We start from the raw sequence: 14,024 nt of genomic DNA on the forward strand, positions 1-14,024 counted from the left end.
AAATCACAATGCAAGAAGTGGAACAAGCTATTATGGAAATGCCTAAGTTCAAGTCTCTAGGTCTCTATGGCTTTACCACCTTTTCTACGAGGCTTGCTGGAAAAATCTTGGGTATGATGTTTGGAAAGTAGTAGAAGACTCTCGATGTTCCTCCTCTATATTAACAGCCCTTGATTCTACCCTTATATATCTTATTCCTAAAAAATATAGTGTTGATTCTCCTTCAAATTTTAGGCCTATTTCCCTATGTAATTTTATCTATAAAATCATCTCCAAAGTTATCACAAACCAACTAAAACCCATTCTCCCCTCACTTATCTCTCCTGAGAAAACTAGTTATGTGGAAGGAAGAAAAATTATGGAAAACATAATACTAGCCATTGAACACATTCGCTTTCTCAATTCCATTATTTCTTTAGGTATGCTCATCAAACTTGATATGTCAAAAACATTTGACTTATTGAATTGAAAAATTATTTTTCACATGCTCACTACTTTTGGGTTTGTAGAAAGATGGATTCATTGGGTTCTTGCCCTCATTTCCAAATTTTTCTTCTCCATCCTAGTTAATGGATCTCCCTCTCCCATTTTTTTTTCCCTCAAGGGATATTAGGTATGGAGACCCCATTTCTCCTTACATGTTTCTCCTCATGGATGAAGGGTTTGGCATATCTATCAACTCAGCCCTATGGCTTGCCCAACTGAAAGACCTTACTCTTGGTTTCCATGATATCTCTTATTTGCACCAACATTTTGTGGATGATACTCTTCTCTTGGGCATCCCCACTATAAAATAATCCACTACCCTTGAAAACATACTTCAAAACTTCTTTAATGCTTCAGGAAACTCCATTAACATGGAAAACTGTCAGATCTTCTTTTTTAATACTATGTTTGTTGTCCAAATTCACATATCTTGTTTTCCTTGTTTTCAGAGGATATCTCTTCCATCCAAATACTTGGGACACCCTCTAAATGTCAATCCTCTAATACAAAAGCTATGGGAAAATATTCTTCCTAAATTTGAAGCCAAAATTTCTTGTTGGACTTTCATATCACTTGATCTTGGTCAAATTTTTCCATCAATCTGTCCCCAACTATATTCTCCTAGTAATGGCTACCACCAAATACATCCTTAAAAATATTAGAAATATTCAAGACATCTTCCTCTAGGGAGGTACCAATGGATATTGAAAATTGGTTCTAGTTTCATGGGACATTTGTCATCTGAAGAAAGAAATAGGAGGCCTTGGTCTCCGTGATCCAAAATATATACTTAGTAGAGCTTTAAGTGCTAAAACCTGGTGGAGATGGATAAAAAACCTAGAGGTTTTATGGAGAAAATGTGGGAACATAAGTATTCCCACAAGACCTACCAATCTTAGCTCATCGTAATGATAAATAACATTAGGGGTTCTCATATCTAAAATGATGCTTAGAGCAAGAAGCAAATTTTCTAGGAGCATAGTTTTTGGGAAATCATAAATGGGAACAATGTAATGTTTTGGGATGAATCACGTCATTAGTGACCATACTTATCTTAGAATGAAAAGCTCTTCCCAACTAGGGACTCCTAGCATCTCCAAGGGCCAAACCTTAGTTAAACATTACTAGGACTCATCCCCCAATAATTCCCAATGGTACAATTAGAAGTCATGGAAGGAATGGATTGAGCCTCCCTCCCAAAATGAAAGAACAATTATCAAGAAGTAATTAGAAAATAGAAGAATTATGGGTCAATAGGGTAACGATATTATTCATTGGGGTTATCATCTTTCAGGAAATTTTAACCTCTATGAAGTTTACGGTATTCTCACAAGAAACAACAATGAGGATTATTAAGGAAAATGGTATAAAATATGGAATCTCAAACACTAGAACAAAATCACCTATTTTTTGTGTCTTCTACTATCGAACAAAACTTTGACATGGGATAATGTTCAAAATCGTGGTTTTCAGGACCCCTCAATATGTCTTCTTTGTCTCTCCAATTCAAAAAATGTCAATCATCTTCTTAGTAGCTGCAACTTATCTGCTTCTATCTGAGACCACCTTGCTATTCTCTTTCGATAGACCGACATAATACAAAATAATTTCCTCTCCACTCTAAAATTTAGGTGTTAATCCCCTTTTAATAATCCCATTATCAATGGAGCACAGAAACTCATCTCAGGATGCATCCTATGGGATATTTGGAAGGAGCATACTAGATGAACATTTAAGAAAATTTAGGCCTCCACAAAATTTATTTGGAAATCTATCCTAAATAGAAGGATGGAAATAATGTCTTCCCTCCCTTAGTCCTCCAATGATTAGGAATTCAATTTCCTTGAAAAATTCATTCTAACCAAAATGGGTTTCTCCCCCTATTCCTTATGGTAAAAATCCCTCTATGCCCAATTTCTTCCCTTCTAGCCCTTCCTTTCTCCCCCACCACCTCTAAAGGACTTCATTAAATTTAACTTTAATGAGGCCTCAAAAGGAAATAAAAGCCAAGCCAATTATGGTGGAGTCTCTGCACTGTTAATGGGAATATTCTACACATTTATGCAAGTGCCATACTTATTCAACACTAATGATGTTGTTGAAAGTCTCTCAATTTCTATTTGCAAAAAATTTTACAAGCTCGTTATTGAAGGAGACTTGAAGATCACTATCAATATCTTCTACAAAATCCAATGTGTACTATATCCTTCCAAATTCTCTATGACTTGTGTTAGTTCCAGTCTTCGCAGCCTGTCACCAGGGATGAACATGAACTCTTACTAGGTTTGGTTTGGTTAGATGTTTTTTACATGATCTTTAGCACAAAACATGTCATAAGCGTGTCCATCAAAAGCAGCTCGGAAAGAGCTTTCCAACACTCCAAAAACAGGCTCCCGGATCAGAAGATATGATCAAATGAATGATTAACTCAAAGATCTACCCGTACAGCTGTTTATGTGTTTAGTGATCCAGAGGAAACTAGGAGATGTCAGTGGCTAGACTGTGATAGAGAAGGAGAGAACATAGCATTTGAAGGCCTATTATTGTGCTGCTAATCCTCATCTCAACATATGGCGAGCTCGTTTCTCCGCTTTGATTGAAAGAGATATCTTGTGCAGAGGGCATTGTACATTGCTGACAATGATATTGTTGGTGACAGGACTGGTTTAACAAAACATTTGGTGGATGATCTTGGGGAGAGAGGTGCTCATCAGAGCAAAGAGATTATCACCTTCGCTTCTAACTTATGGAAAGTTCATCATATTACAAATGAAAAAGATACTGCAAAGTTCGAGTTACCACAAGCAGAGCAGGGGATGCTCAAACCTGAAAATCTTCTTGGTATTGTTCACAAACCAATGAATATTTCTACCCCCATCCATGGAACAACTGGGAAGTACCCAGAAATTAAAGCAGATAGAAGTCATATAGACAGAGATATCCATCTACATAGTGTAGGATATTTTAGGGAACCCAAAGGCAAAGGAGAGGTGAAGATGTTTTTCACCCATTGAAAGTATCACTGGAGGACCTTTACAATGGGATATCAAAGAAGTTGTCACCATCTCGAAATGTTCTGTGCTCTAAATGCAAGGGGAAAGGGTCAAAGTCTGGTGCTTCAATGAAATGCAGTGGGTGCCAAGGGTCTGGCATGAAGGTCTCTATTAGACATCCTAGACCATTGATGATCCAGCAAATGCAGCATGTCTACAGTGATTGTAGGGGAACAGGTGAGACTATAAATGAAAAAGACAGATGCCCACAATGCAAGAGTGAAAAAGTCTTACCCGATAAGAAAATGCTCGAGGTCACAGTTGAGAAGGGAATGCAAAATGGTCAGAGGATCACTTTCCAAGGGGAAGCAGATGAAGCGCCCGACACAGTTACTAGTGACATTGTATTTGTAGTTCAACAAAAGGAGCATCCCAAATTCAAGAGAAAGGGAGATGATCTTTTCGTTGAGCATACTTTATCATTGACAGAGGCATTGTGTGGGTTTCAGTTTATATTGACCCATCTGGATGGTCGACAACTGCTTATTAAATCTAGTCCCGGTGAAGTTGTTAAGCCAGGTCAGTTCAAGGCTATTAATGATGAAGGAATGCCTGTTTACCAGTGGCCATTCATGAAGGGTAATCTATACATTCATTTCTCTGTAGAGTTCCCAGATTCTTTAACTCCTGAACAGTGCAAGGATCTGGAAGCAGTTTTGCCTCCTCGAACTGCAAGCCAGCTAACAGACATGGAGTTAGATGAGTGTGAGGAAACAACACTCCATGATGTAAACTTGGAAGAAGAAAGGAGGAAAGTTTAATCAGAAATGTAAGCAATAAATGGACCTCTACCTTTCTAAGAACGAAAGTGAAATCTTCAAAGTCTATTTCGAGGTCTCATAAGGTTGGCCTGCAATTTCTGGTTGGAAGGATTGCTCGTTTCCTAAAGTCGGGCAAGTATGCAGAGCGCGTTAGTGCAGGGGCTCCTGTTTATATGGCTACGGTTTTAGAGTATCTAGCAGCAAAGGCACTTGAGTTAGCTAGAAATGTAGCAAGGGATAACAAGAAGAACAGGATTGTACCTCAACACATTCAGCTAGCTATCAGAAACGACGAGGAGCTCAACAAATTGCTAGGTGTTGTAACAATTGCCAATGGTGGTGTATTGCGAATATTCACGGTGTTTTACTACCCAAAAAGGTTGGAAAGAGAAAAGAAGATGAGATTGGTAGCGCCCCTTCATCCACAACACACAAAATCGATCCAAGCCAACCAAAGGAGGTGGCGCTGCGCGTAGCCCTGTGGCTTTGCGCTCCTGGAAGTGTGGCGCTGCGTCTAGGGCCATACTAAAAAAGAAAGTTCTGTAGGTGCCTACTATATGTCCATCGATGTCTTGAGTGGTAGAAATGCTGATTGGTGGTGTTGAGTTACTATGGAGGATGTGTTGCACCAAGGATATTCTTTATGGGGTTTGCTGGGGTCATCTGGTTTGGAAATATTTGCATTGGTGGCCTTTCTGGCATTTTCAAATCACGCAATTATTATTCAAGGCATTATGAAAGGGCACCTTATCATGAGTGCAATATCAGGTCTATACATCATGTGCATGAATATGATGTTCAAAAGCTTATGAAAATTGAGGAGCCTCTAGATATATTTATTTCACATGATTGGCCTCGTGGTATAACCAACTTTGGAAATTCAGAGCAATTACTTCGTCACAAGCCATTTTTGAAAATGAGATAAAAAAAAACAAGACTTTGGGGAGTCAGCCTGCTGAAGAAATTTTGAAAAAGTTGAAGCCTTCATATTGGTTCTCTACACATTTGCACACTAAATTTGCAGCGGTTGTTCAACATGGGGAGAATGGACCTATCACAAAATTTCTTGCATTGGATAAGTGTCTTCCTGGCCACAATTTTCTCCAAGTTATTGAAATAGAATCTGTTGCAGGGCCACATGAGATCCATTATGATGAAGAATGGCTTGCAATAACACAAGCATACAATCCTCATTTTCCTTTAAGATGAAAATCTGTACAGTTGATAGCAAAACATCTAGACCTGGGATTCGATCGCCAGTGTGTGAGAAAGTATATGAAAGAAATCAACATGAAGCCTTTTGATTTTACAATGACAGTCCCACCTTATGATCCCACCCAAGAAAAGGCAGTCAATCAAGCATCTCTTGGTCATGTTTATATCCCACAAACAACTACTAGAGTTGCATTACCTTATGGATTCTACACTTGAGCATGCTACACCAAATAGAAGCCCGGTGTCTTTAATGATACAAGTCAAGGATGAAAATGAAATTGTACAGGATGATGCTTATGGAGGTTTTTGAGCTTATCGTATGATTAAAGAAGATGGCATAATATTTGCCAGCTAGGAGTTGATTCCCAGTATCTCCAGCATTCGATGGGAATCATATTCAAAATCCAACATTTCTAGATTTCCAAAAGCATCTAGTGAAAAAGTGGAAACAGTTTGTCAAATGGTTACAAAATCAGCAGGAAGATCTTCAGTTCCATTTTCTGGGGGAACAAGAACAACAGGCTGATCAACTAACTCCTAAATTCGTGCAGGCAGGTGCAAGGTGGCAATCAAAGGGTAGATTTTGTGGAAATTCCACCCTTAAAGGAAGCAAATCTTGACCAAAATTCACTGATTTTGGTTTTCAAAACAACCCTATTTGCCATAGTTCACGAGAGTTTATAATATTGTTTAGTTTATAATAGAGTTTTATGATAGGATTTTATTTTTTATTTTTTATTTCCTATGTTGAGGAAATAAAAATAGATTTGTAATTTAGTATATATAGGATTATTTTTAAAAGATAGAGGTTCGATTTTTGCAATAGAGAGAGGTTGTTTGGCACTGTGTAAAGATTCTTGAATATCATTTTAATAAAGCAGTTTCTACCCTTTGGACCAGGGATCCATCACGGTGTTGATGTTTAGTATGTTTTCCCTATAATTCACTTACGTATTTTGTTTTTCTACCTTGTTACAACATTATCTAAGAGATATGTTAGGAATTCATCTGTAACGATGCTCCTTTCATGATGATTTTGTTGTTAGATGTAATGGTTGTCTTTGTAGAATTCATCCTTTGCTAGATGCTCTGTCGAGCAACCTCGTGTTTCTCGTTCGTCTAAAGCTGCTACTGCAAATCCATCCCATGTTTGATGCCTGCAAGGCAGTGGGCTTTCTCCCCTATTCTTCTCACATTTGAAATATTCTATCTAGCTAAGCATGGCACTTAATTTGCCCCAAGTTTGCCAGCAGAAAATGGCATTGACTCCATAGCCCAATCGTCCTTTCTCTCACTGTTTCGACCCAAAACCTTTCAGACAAATCCCACACTCCATAGCTAGCCTAAAATTTCATTTATTGCAGCCACATCTTGTTGGCAAAGAGAGAGCCCTCTCTGGTCTAGCAAGGCTAGATGCCAGACCTAAAGCTTGGTCTATGGTTACCTCGAAATTTACTTTTCTCAGCCTTAAGGTTAATTCTGAGTGATAACATATTGGTGTCGTTGCCAGGGTTGAGGTGACATATCTTCTTCAGGAAATATCGTTCAAGTTGCAGATCTAATTACTGATGGTGGATAGCAGTCAAACACATATGAAGGCTGAAACATCTGCCTGGCAACTCCACTGTTCGAAATCCCGAGTTTCAAACTATTGATGGTGGCTCCAGTGGCTAAATGAAGGACTTAGATGTTGCTTCTATTTGTTCAAGGTATTCATGTATCTATTTTTCTAATCTTCACGGTTTTCCTAATCAATTACCAAAGGATGCATACATTTTGAGTAATGGCCCTAAATTCAATGGGGGAAGATCTAACTTTGACTCTAGAACATATAGAAAATTTTAAAACATTTTTGGAAATTCTTAGAGTTAAAAAGGAAGATATCTTCATCAAATTGTTCTTTGATTCGTTTCAAGGCAAATGTAGAAGATGGATTGAAGGTTTTCCTATCAGATCTATTAATTCCTTTGCAGATTTTTGGCATATCTTTCCTGAAACATGGATGGAGAAAGAGGAATAATTCAAAATAGAGGTGCCCTCTATTCAAGGCTTTAGAGAATGGGCAGATATGTGCATGGATGATGAGGTAGATGAGAACTTTGCTTCATCTCTTTCTTCTTATCTGTAATCCTGTCGATGTAGCCATGAAGTTAAGCTCAATTTTTTGCAAGAGTTTGCCATCAAATTGAAGGAAATCTAACTAAATTGGAGACCCAAATACAGTCCCAGGATCTGGACTGTCAAGTCCCATTCTTGGGGGACCTTTTTCAGCAAAAGAAAGAGAAGGTAAGGCTACCCGTGGATATTTGCATTGATATTTTGTAGTTGGAAGCATGTGTTGAAGAGTTACGGCAGCAAGCAGAGTCTGGTTTCTTTGATCCTATTGTCGCATATATGGAGTGTTTTTTCAGTTTGAATGATAAGTCAGATTGTCTTTCACACAGCCAAATTCAGTCGATGCATGGATGGCTGCCAACATTTACATTTGTCTCTTGGTTCAAGCATTTCCAAGCAGCGTCATTGCTACAGTTGCTTGATTGGTTAATTTGGCATTACAGGATCACTTGATCTAGTAATTTGTAGCAAAGTAGGGTAGGGTTGTACATAAATAAGTTTCCCAAAGTAGCATTTCAGTTTTCCGCATTTGTTTTAGTTTCCTAATGTACAGGATGCAGTATGTGTGTTTTTTTTTGTTGTTGGAATAAGTTGTTCAGGTTTGCAGTTGTTTGTGACTGTATTTCCCAATGGATGAGGCACTTGGTCTACGGTGTTCTTGACACCTCCAAGGAGCTGCCATATCCAATAGAGCCAATGTTAGTTCTAGTCTTCGCAGCCTGTCACCAGGGATCAACATGAGCTCTTACTAGACTTGGTTTGGTTAGATGTTTTGTACATGATCTTCAGCCCAAAACATGTCATAAGTGTGTCCATCAGAAGCAACTCAAAAAGAGATTTCCAACGGTATATTACACTCCAAAAATAGGCTCCCGGATTAGAAGATATGATCAAATGAATGATTAACTCAAAGATCTCCCCATGCAACGGTTTCTGTGTTTAGTGATCCAAAGGAAACTAGGAGATGTCAGTGGCTAGACTGTGATAGAGAAGGAGAGAACATAGCACTTGAATGCCTATTACCATGCTGCTAATCCTCATCTCAACGTATGGTGAGCTCATTTCTCCGCTTTGATTGAAAGAGATATCCTGTGCAGAGGGCACTGTACATTGCTGACAGTGATATTGCTGGTGACAGGACTGGTTTAACAAAGCATTTGGTGGATGATCTTGGGGAGAGAGGTGCTCATCAGAGCAAAGAGAATATCACCTTTGCTTCTAACTTATGGAAGGTTCATCATATTATAAATGAAAAAGATACTGCAAAGTCTGAGTTACCACAAGCGGAGCGGGGGATGCTCAAACCTGAAAATCTGCTTGGTCTTGTTGACAAACCAATGAATAGTTCTACCCCGATAAATGGAAGAACTAGGAAGTACCCAAAAATTAAAGCAGATAGAAGTCATATAGACAGAGATATCCATCTACATAGTGTAGGAGATTCTGGGGAACCCGAAGGCAAAGGAGAGGTGAAGATGTTGTTCACCCCTTGAAAGTATCATTGGAGGACCTTTACAATGGGATATCAAAGAAGTTGTCACCATCTCGAAATGTTTTGTGCTCTAAATGCAAGGGGAAAGGGTCAAAGTCTGGCACTTCAATGAAATGCAGTGGGTGCCAAGGGTCTGGCATGAAGGTCTCTATTAGACATCTTGGACCTTTGATGATCCAGCAAATGCAACATGTTTGCAGTGATTGTAGGGGAACAGGTGAGACTATAAATGAAAAAGACAGATGCCCACAATGCAAGAGTGAAAAAGTCTTACCCGATAAGAAAATGCTCGAGGTCACAGTTGAGAAGGGAATGCAAAATGGTCAGAGGATCACTTCCCAAGGGGAAGCAGATGAAGCACCCAACATAGTTACTGGTGACATTGTATTTGTAGTTCAACAAAAGGAGCATCCCAAATTCAAGAGAAAGGGAGACGATCTTTTCATTGAGCATACTTTATCATTGACAGAGGCATTGTGTGGGTTTCAGTTTATATTGACCCATCTGGATGGTCGGCAACTACTTATTAAATCTAGTCCCGGTGAAGTTGTTAAGCCAGGTTAGTTCAAGGCTATTAATGATGAAGGAATGCCTATTTACCAACGGCCATTCATGAAGGGTAATCTATACATTCATTTCTCTGTAGAGTTCCCAAATTCTTTAACTCCTGAACAGTGCAAGGATTTGGAAGCAGTTTTGCCTCCTCGAACTGCAAGACAGCTAATAGGCATGGAGTTAGATGAATGTGAGGAAACAACACTCCATGATGTAAACTTAGAAGAAGAAAGGAGGAAAGTTTAATCAGAAATGTAAGCAATAAATGGACTTCTACATTTCTAAGAACGAAAGTGAAATCTTCAAATTATGTTTTGATGTCTCATAAGGCTGGCCTGCAATTTCCAGTTGGAAGGATTGCTCGTTTCCTAAAGTCAGGCAAGTATGCAGAGCGCGTTAGTGCAGGGGCTCCTGTTTATATGGCTGCAGTTTTAGAGTATCTAGCAGCAAAGGTGCTTGAGTTAGCTGGAAATGCAGCAAGGGATATCAAGAAGAATAGTATTGTACCTCAAAACATTCAGCTAGCTATCAGAAATGATGAGGAGCTCAACAAATTTCTAGGTGTTGTAACAATTGCCAATGGTGGTGTATTGTTGAATATTCACGATGTTTTACTACCAAAAAAGGTTGGAAAGGGAAAGGAAGATGAGATTGGCAGCGCCCCTACATCCACAACACACAAAATCGAGCCAAGCCAACTGAAGGAGGTGGTGCTGCGTGTAGCCCTGTGGCGTTGCGCTCCTGGAAGTGTGGCACTGCGTGTAGGGCCATACTAAAAAACAAAGTTCTATAGGTGCCTACAATGTGTCCATCGATGTCTTGAGTGGTAGCAATGTTGATTGGTGGTGTTGAGTTACTATGGAGGATGTGTTGCACCAAGGATATTCTTTATGGGGTTTCCTGGGGTCATCTGGTTTGGAAATATTTGCATTGGTGGCCTTTCTGGCATTTTCAAATCACACAATTATTATTCAGGGCATTATGAAAGGGCACCTTACCATGAGAGCGATATCAGGTCTATATATCATGTGCGTGAATATGATGTTCAGAAGCTTATGCAAATTGAGGAGCCTCTAGATATATTTATTTCACACGATTGGCCTCGTGGTATAACTAACTTTGGAAATTCAGAGCAGTTACTTCGTCACAAGCCATTTTTGAAAATGAGATTAAAAAAACAAGATTTTGGGGTGTCAACCTACTGAAGAGCTTTTGAAAAAGTTGAAGCCTTCATATTAGTTCTCTACACATTTGCACACTAAATTTGAAATGGTTGTTCAACATGGGGAGAATGGACCTATCACAAAATTTCTTGCATTGGATAAGTGTCTTCCTGGCCACAATTTTCTCCAGGTTATTGAAATAGAATCTAATGCAGGGCCACATGAGATCCATTATGATGAAGAATGGCTTGCAATAACACAAGCATACAATCCTTATTTTCCTTTAAGCCGAAAATCTGTACAGTTGATAGCAGAACGACCAGACTTGGGATTCCATCGCCAGTGTGTGAGAAAGCATATGAAAGAAATCAACATGAAGCCTTTTGATTTTACAATGACAGTCCCACCTTATGATCCCACCCAAGGAAAGGCAGCCAATCCAGCATCTCTTGGTCATGTTCGTAACCCACAAACAGCTACTAGAGTTGCATTACCTTCTGGATTCTGCACCTGAGCATGCTACACCAAATAGAAGCCCGATGTCTTTAATGATACAAGTCAAGGATGAAAATGAAATTGTACCGGATGATGCTTATGGAGGTTTTTGAGCATATCATATGATTAAAGAAGATGGCATAATATTTTCCAGCTAGGAGTTGATTCCCAATATCTCCAGCATTCGATGGGAATCATATTCAAAATCCAACATTTATGGATTTCCAAAAGCATCTAGTGAAAAAGTGGAAACAGTTTGTCAAATGGTTACAAAATTAGCAGGAAGATCTTTACTTCCATTTTCTGGGGGAACAAGAACAGTAGGCTGATCAACTAACTCCTAAATTCATGTAGGCAAGTGCAAGGTGGTAGTCAAAGGGTAGATTTTGTGGAAATTCCACCCTTAAAGGAAGCAGATCTTGACCAAAATTCACTGATTTTGGTTTTCAAAACAACCCTATTTGCCATAGTTCACGAGAGTTTATAATATTGTTTAGTTTATAATAGATTTTTATGATAGGATTTTATTTTTAATTTTTTATTTCCTATGTTGAGGAAATAAAAATAGATTTGTAATTTAGTATATATAGGAATATTTTTAAAAGATAGAGGTTCGATTTTTGCAGCAGAGAGAGGTTGTTTGGCACTGTGTAAAGATTATTGAATATCATTTTAATAAAGCAGTTTCTGCCCTTTGGACCTGGGATCCATCATGATGTTAATGTTTAGTATGTTTTTCCTGTAATTCACTTACATATTTTGTTTTTTTGCCTTGTTACAACATTATCTAAGAGATATATTAGGAATTCATCTGTAACGATGCTCCTTTCATGATGATTTTGCTATTAGATGTAATGGTTGTCTTTGTAGAATTCATCCTTTGCTAGATGCTTTATCTAGCAAACTCATGTTTCTTGTTCATCTAAATTTGCTACTGCAGATCCATCCCATGTTTGATGCCTGCAAGGCAACGGGCTTTCTTCCCTATTCTTCTCACATTTGCAATCTTCTATCTGGCTGAACATGGCACTTAATTTGCCCCAAGTTTGTCGGAAAAAACTGACATTGACTCCATAGCCCAATCATCCTTTCTCTCACTGTTTTGACCCAAAACCTTTCAAACAAATCCCGTACTCCATAGCTAGCCTAAAATTTCATTTATTGCAGCCACATCTTGTTGGCAAAGAGAGAGCCCTCTCTGGTCTAGTAGGGCTAGATGCCAGACCTAAAGCTTGGTCTGTGGTTACCTCGAAATTGCCTTTTCTCAGCCTTAAGGTTAATTCTGAGTGATAACAACTTGGAGGTTGGAATATTGAATAGGTAATATCACAAAAATCCTGCCAAAAATCATAGCTTCCCTCCTCTCGCATGTCCACAAAGAAGGAAACAAACTAACTGACAAGCTAGCCAATTTTGGTCTAAAAAAAAAACTCATCCCATTGACTTCGATCAAAGTGAGGACATTCTGGAATCCATTTGAATTCACAGTCAAGATCTAGCTACGGAGGACCTTATTCCCCAAGGAGGGTGCCCAGGAGAAAATGTCCTCCTTAGTCACCCTTATATGATGTCATATCACATGAAAGGGGTTTGTGGCTCCCATTATACTTGGTGCATTGCATGCACTCCCATCACTTCATCGATCATGGCACCAAGTCGACACAAGGTTAAATGTCATTTGAATATTGCAGGAGACATAGGGAGGTACAAAAGGGTTGAGCAAGAGAATTATATCAGATTAGCAAAGTTGGACAAAAAAAAATTAAATGTATACCAAAATCTTACCATTCTATCTATGGGATCAACCAAAATCTCCTTCTCCTTCGATGAGGTTCGTGACTAGCCACCATAGATTCCTGGAGATTCTGACCCATATTTGTTATGACACACTGGTATTTTGCTTGCAACACGAGTAGTATTTTTTGGCTTCTCATGTCGATGTATCTCAGGTCTAGTACAACAAGCCTCTTTTTATAATTTTATGTTTACAATATTCTCTAGTTAGATGAGGTCTTAGCAACCTCAAGACTCTGAACTTATGTTACTAGTCTAGATTCCCTTTGGGCAAACCAGTAGCAGAAAATTTTTGATCTATGTAATCCTTATTTGATGTAATGCAAAGTAACTTTGAATTTTTCTATTAAAACCATGATAATATATCATTACATTAATATGCACCTAGAATTGTTTTTACATGTTATATGTGTGTGTGTGTGTGTGTGAGACATGCATACCATGGATTTTATATATATATATAGATATATAACTCAAAAAATTGATTTATTGTAATTTCTAAGTTTTTATATGTTTATTAATTAAACTTAAATATGAAGTTTTGAAGTATCATCATTATGGATATGAATTATCATTATTTAAATTTCTTTTAATGTAATATGCATATTATGATTTTATTTTCGAAGAAATTGTTTGTAATTTTATTAACAAAAACTATTATTTTTATTTTTTATTACTTTTTTTTAATTCAACAAACATTATATTTTATTATTAGTATTTTTTTTATCTAACGCTTCATTACAACATCTCATATAACACCTCACTACAACATCTACTCCATACTGTGTTAGGTCTCTTGATGCAAAAATATATCATATTTATTATTTCAAAGATATTTATCATATATCTCATTAAGATCTTAACCAAAGTGTTGTGTATATATGATTAACCGTTA

At 38.0% G+C, this 14,024-nt stretch overlaps 3 pseudogenes; all 3 read left to right on the forward strand.

Moving 5' to 3' along the window:
- Window positions 1–4,473: 4,473 nt before the first annotated feature.
- Window positions 4,474–5,825, forward strand: LOC149144071 (lariat debranching enzyme pseudogene; annotated as a pseudogene).
- A 3,256-nt stretch (window positions 5,826–9,081) lies between these two features.
- On the forward strand, window positions 9,082–9,923 carry LOC149144072 (dnaJ protein homolog pseudogene; annotated as a pseudogene).
- A 71-nt stretch (window positions 9,924–9,994) lies between these two features.
- LOC149144073 (lariat debranching enzyme-like) lies at window positions 9,995–11,448 on the forward strand (annotated as a pseudogene).
- The last annotated feature ends 2,576 nt before the right edge of the window (window positions 11,449–14,024 follow it).

The sequence above is a fragment of the Pinus tabuliformis genome, chromosome X (assembly GCF_031772625.1).
Source record: "Pinus tabuliformis cultivar Carrire ecotype Pingquan chromosome X, CPIR1, whole genome shotgun sequence".
Classification (NCBI taxonomy): domain Eukaryota; kingdom Viridiplantae; phylum Streptophyta; class Pinopsida; order Pinales; family Pinaceae; genus Pinus; species Pinus tabuliformis.